Raw genomic sequence first — 5,866 nt, 5'->3', positions numbered from 1 at the left:
CTTTGCCTTCCCTCTCCTTTAGCCCCCGCCCCACGTCCCAACTCTTGGGCTCCCGCAGCCCCAGCCCCTCCTGGGGCTGGGTGGCCAGGGCACTGACTCCCGCTGCAGACCTGGGTTGCCTCCACGCGGCCCGCGAACCCCTCCGCATTTGGCTTCCAGGAAACCAGACGACCGTTCCGCGGGTCTCCATCTGGGGCTCCCATGGCGTGCCTCAGGCAATCCCGGGGGGCTGCACCAGCCCCAGCCCCAGCCCCAGCCCCACCCCACCCCACCCCCATCCTCGCCGGCGAACGCCCGAGCTCACGCGCACCCGCACGCACACACAGATATATGTGCACAGACGGTGCATGTATCTTATTCAGTTATACTTTTGGTGGATATATGCCTGGGAGTGGGACTGCTGAATCATATGGTACTTCTAGTTTTAGTTCCTTCAGGAACCTCCATACTCTTTTCCATAGTGGCTCTACCAACTCACATTCCTACTAACGGTGGAGGCGAGCTCCCTTTTCTCCACATCCTCTCCAGCATTTGTTATCTACAGACTTTTCCATGAGGACCATTCTGACTAATGTGAAGTGGAACCTCATTGTAGTTTGGAGTTGAGTCTGTCCAATCATGAGTGATGTGGAGCAAGATGACCTTTTTAAAATGCAGATGCAATTCTATCACCTCCCTGCTCCAACTGCTCTTGTATTTTCCCATCATAGTGAAGATATGACCAAATCCCTTCATTGCTTGGTCCCCACTTTCTTCTCTGATTTCTTTTCACTGGAATGCCCTCTGCACTCTTTTGGTTCCATCCCATAGGGCATTTTTCATTTCTTGAATGTACTAAGGTTCCCTTGTCACGTGGCCTTCCAAGATGCTATTTTACCTGCCTGAAATTCTTCCTGCATCTCAACCCTGGTTTACGTTGGTTCAACCTATGGATCTCAACTCAATTATTAGTCTGAAAAGCCTTCTCTGACACCCAGTTTTTGGTGAGGGAAGAGGCCCCTATAGAAGTTCTCAAAGTATCTGCCTGTTATTTATCATTAGATTAGTCTCAGTGAAAGAAGGAACTGTGTTTCTTCTTCTCTCAGCATTCTATTTCCAGAAACATATTGCATGCCTACTAGCTCATAGTAGGTGCTCAATATTTATTCAGTGTGTGAAAGACAGAAAAGTTCTGGGAAGCCTCAACTTTTCACTTGGCTCAGCACTTTTGATCTCTTTGTATCTTTGTCGATTCAGTTCTTTTCTTTCTTCTGTTGATGTGCACACTATATTCAAGGCACGATCTAAGGCATGAAGACATATCAATAAATATAGGTTCTTGCTTTCCAGGAACTCATACATCAGATTTCTATAATTCAGGGTTTTTTTTTATTTAATGCTCTAGAACAATGTGAATTTTTAGTATTGTCCATTTTCATTTCAAAGAAAGATCATTTTACTTACATAGCAAAGGTGGAGACCTTCCAACTTTCAGTACAATACTTATACCTTTACCATTTCAGGCAAGTCTTGTGATTCCTTCTGGAGGTGTGTGGCTCTTCCAGAAATGTGAAGATCTTCCATAGTCCTCAGACTTTGGTGTGATTTGGAATCATCAAGAAAGTTTCCAGGTATAGGTTCCAGACCACCACCTCAAAGAGTCAGTAGCGAATGGAGTGGATTCCAGCAATATGCATTGTTAACCAGCATCACTGGTGATTCTGTTGCTACAGACTCAATGCAGTGGGCAGGGCCTGGACTGCCCACTGGGTCTGATGTGGAATGGAAAGAAGGGCTTACCCCCTCCACTGTTTCTAGCCCTGTGACTAGAAACGGTCCCCAAACAAAAATCAGACAAACAAGATTATCCCAGATCGTAGTCCATGAGATGAAGGAACTAAGCAGCTGGTTGAGATGGAGCCAAGGGGAAAGGTTGCTCTTTTTTTCTCCACCTCTACTCCTTTCTTCCTTGATGCCTTAGTGATTCATCGTGGAGATTTGAAATAAAGTTTACAAGAGTCATATTTATTGAATAAAGATTTTGCATTGAACCAACTCTAAAAAATGAAGCAAGTTTCACCTATCACATGATTCTTTTAAAAAGTCAATTGCTTTTCAACTCTGGGGTTTCTCCATTGCCTTGTTCAAGTAGCCTTAATCATAAAAATAAAATAAAACTAAATAAAGATTCAAATATACCAACAAAGGAAAGCTTCCGTTTCTTAAATCATCTTTCCACTTAGTAGAACACTAGCTCTTTTCTTTGTATTTTGACTAGGCAATTCGTTGTATTGTGGCTCAGATGGGAAGGCATCCACTTGCAGGAGACTCAGGTTTGATACCTGGGTCGGGAAGATCCCCTGGAGAAAGAAATGGCAAACCACTCCAGTATTCTTGACTGGGAAATGCCACGGACAGAGGAGCCTGACTGGCCACAGTCCATGGGTAGCATAAAAGTTGGGCACAACTGAGCAACTAAGAACAGAAGTATTTCCAAGGACCACATTCAAGAGATTTGGAACTCTTGCTTGACTCCCTCATGTTGACCATGTTGACTAGGCAGCAGATAGCAGCTGATTCATCTGTACAATTAACAAAGAATGTGTCATTCTGTTCTATACTTTTCTGTACTGTAGGAAGAGACTGTACAGAGCAGATGTCTGGACTTGTACAGGACTTTTGGTCCGTTAGAGGATTACAGTTGCACCATCAATGCTTGCCAGAGGTGGCAGGAAGGCGGCCCTGAAAGTTTGAGTCCAGACATGTCCAGTGTTTTAGGATATATCAGATGAGTAAGAATGCATTTACCCTTCACTATGTCTCCATAGAGAGTTGCTTTGGGTTTGGAGGTACACACACACACACACACACACACACACCCTGCTGCCGAGACAGGTCAAGAGCTAGAAACCACAGGTAAGGGAGACGGAGAAAGAGGGAGAGAGAGACAGCAAGAGGACACTCAAGCTTCCCAACCCCCGGCCTCCACACCCTCCCCCCTCCACTCTGGGTATCCACCCGGCCCCAAGTCGACCCGACCCCACCCTCACCCACCGACACACTGACACACACTCTCACACACTCACCCTCTGGCCTGGGGATGGGGGCTGGGTCTCACCTTAGGTAGCCAGGCCAAAGGGGACCTTTGAGACCTTGGCTTCAAGGAAGTCTTGGGGTCCCCACGGGTGACCGCCAGCCCCAGGGCACCGCGTCCAGCCGGGCCCGGCCCAAAGCCGACGCCCCCTCCCTTGGGGAAGCTGCTTCTTCCGCGTGGCCTTCCTCTGAGGTGCGTCACGGGCTGTGCCAGTGTGTCTGTCTCAGATCCGATGCCATCCTCTCTCCCCTGTCTCCTGTTTGCTGTCTCTCTGTCGCTCGCTCTGTGTCTCCCTCTGTCTCTGCCTCCGTGTGTGTGTGTGTGTGCGCGCGCACGCGCACGCGTCTGTCTGTCTGTCTATCTGTATCTCCCTCTCACAGTCCTGGAGTCTATCTCTGAACTTTCATCTCTTTCTGCCTCTGTCTCTCCTGACACCCGGCGGCCCGTCCGTTCCTCTGGCCCCGGCCTCTCACAGGTGCTATGGCTCTGGCTGATGAGGTTGTGAAGGCGGGCTGTCGACTGTCTGTGTGTCTGTCCGTGTGCCTGCCTGTCGCTCGTCTGCTCTCGCAGGAAGGTTGTGTGCTTGTCCGGCGGCGTGGGGGAAAGGTGGGGGCCTCGGTAGGGCGAAGGGGCGGGGCTGAGGCGCTCGGGTGGACCGCGCCTCCGTGGCTCCCGGTGGGTTTGGGCACCGGGCAGGTGTCGGGCAGGATGGGCGCTCAGGGCCCTGGCTGGGCGGCGCCTAGGCCCACAGGAGGCTCAGAGGCCCGAGGGCCGCGGGGGTCGGGCAGCAGCGGGGCCGAAAGCCAGAAACCTCTGGGCCGCGTGGCCCTGGGCAGCGAACGGGATCGAGGGAGGCCCGGCTCGCCGAGCGCGGCCGGGCCTGGAGAGGCCCGGGGTGGAGGGCGCCAAGACCTCCGTGCCCCTCAGCCCACCCCCCAGGCCCCGTGCACACGCACGCCTGGCATGCCGCTGGGGGTCCCGGAAGCCCTCCGGGCTGCCGAACCTGGCCAGGCGTTTGCTGGCCGCGGGGTGGCAGTGTTCGGGGGCATGGCGGCATTGGCCGGCGGAGTCTGGTCGCGGGTCGTTCGGCTCAAGTACAGCGCACACCCCCATGGTGAGGTGCGGCCTGCTGGCCCCACCGGCAGGTCAGAGCGAAAGGGAGGCACAGCGCAGGGCTTTTAGGGCGCCCGGCGGCAGCCGCCTCCTTCTACGGCCATATCACCCTGAACGCGCCTGATCTCCTCTGATCTCGAGGGCTCACATTTGATGGTGGTCTTGTCATCTCCTACCTCTTTCTCGTAAAGCTGGCAGCTGAGGGAATGAGGTAAGTGTAAAACTGAATAACAATAGACTGTGTGGAATCTGTGAATGTGGAGCTCTGTGAATCCGTAGGTCTAAGGAGAGACTGGCAGCTGCCGACGTGGAGTATCTGTCCCCATGACCACGTTTACGTCATCAAATGTGCCATTGACCGCCCTCCCCCCACCCCGGGTGGCAGGGACCCCATGTGGCAGCCCCCAGGCTCGCTCTCTCTGGCTCATCCACCCTCTAGAAGTTTCCCCAGACCCTCAGTAGGAGTGGGCACTGCTGCGGGTGTGCGTTGTGTGTCCTCGTGCCCCATGTGACGTTGCACGACTAACCGCACTCTGTGTTTGCACCCTTCCTCCCGCGCTCATGGGACCAGGCAGCGTGGCGGGAATGCAGGGGCTGGATTCTGCTACAGTCAGGACTTGCTCCTGATGTGCTTCCGGGTGAGTACAGGCCAGCCTGGTCCTGAGGGGGCACGGAGCCCACGCCCCAGGGAGTGGAGGGTCAGTGGGTCTCTGGAGGTTAGCCTGGGAGAACCCTCACACCAGAGAACGTGACCTTGGCGCCCCACTGCCGCTGGAGTGGTCAGAGCATGGCCAAGGCCCCTCGCATAGGGACGCATGGGTATCCCTCCCACAGCGCCAGTGCTGCCGGCCATGCCCTGCGTGCACGTTCTCGGAGGGAACAGGGCCCAGAGCGTCAGGGTTCACGAGGCTGCCCTGCCCTGGGCCTCTCCGTACGGAGGCCAGTGTTTCACACGGAGGTGCACCGGCATCTGGGGCTCGGCTGCTGCTAAGGGGCCACCCTCCCTTGCAGGCGCTGCTCTGGGTAGGCCTCTGGTGGGTCTGGCCCTGGGGCCCAGCCCTGCTCGAGCAACTCTGAGGGCAGGAGGCTGTCTGCTCTGTCCTGTTCACATCTCAGCTAGAAAGCTGGATTGGGCTTTTGAGGTTTTTTTACCAGCAGCTTTTAGCTATATGTCAGAATAAAGTCAGCCACAGAGTTCTCTCCTTGATCTGCTTGGCCCTCCATGTTTCTCTGAATTCTCAAAGCAGCTGAAGCCCCAAATGGGGTGGGGGTGGGGGTGTCAGGAGGGGCAGGGGCTGGGGCACCAGCTGCCAACCCAGGACTGACTTTTCTGTGTGTGTGTGTCCAGTTTACCTGCACGAATTCTCCAGATGTTTATACAGCATCCAGTATACAACAAAGACTACATTTTGAACTCGATGGAATCTTTACTCTGTTAATACTTGTTACATGGACCCGAAGATATTACAGGGTTTTTAATTAGTGAAAAATTCATGAATACCATAGAGAAAATATTTTAGAATTTAATGTTTCTGATATTTATGTAAACTTATGACTTCATTTATATAATTCCTTCCTTTTTCTTGTATATTCAGGCTATGAATATCCTTTCAGATCAATTTCATGTTCTGATACCTGATTTCAGTCTTTCAAATGAATGTACTGTAGTGCTTGTCTGTA

At 52.7% G+C, this 5,866-nt stretch overlaps 1 pseudogene; it reads left to right on the top strand.

Annotated features, from left to right (window-relative positions):
- The first annotated feature begins 3,553 nt into the window (after window positions 1–3,553).
- LOC147345768 (uncharacterized) lies at window positions 3,554–4,191 on the top strand (annotated as a pseudogene).
- The last annotated feature ends 1,675 nt before the right edge of the window (window positions 4,192–5,866 follow it).

Source organism: Bos grunniens, chromosome 24 (assembly GCF_055505025.1).
Source record: "Bos grunniens cultivar Pamir isolate PY7600 chromosome 24, Bosgru_T2T1.0, whole genome shotgun sequence".
Classification (NCBI taxonomy): Eukaryota; Metazoa; Chordata; class Mammalia; order Artiodactyla; family Bovidae; genus Bos; species Bos grunniens.
This window is presented reverse-complemented; position numbering and strand designations above follow the sequence as displayed.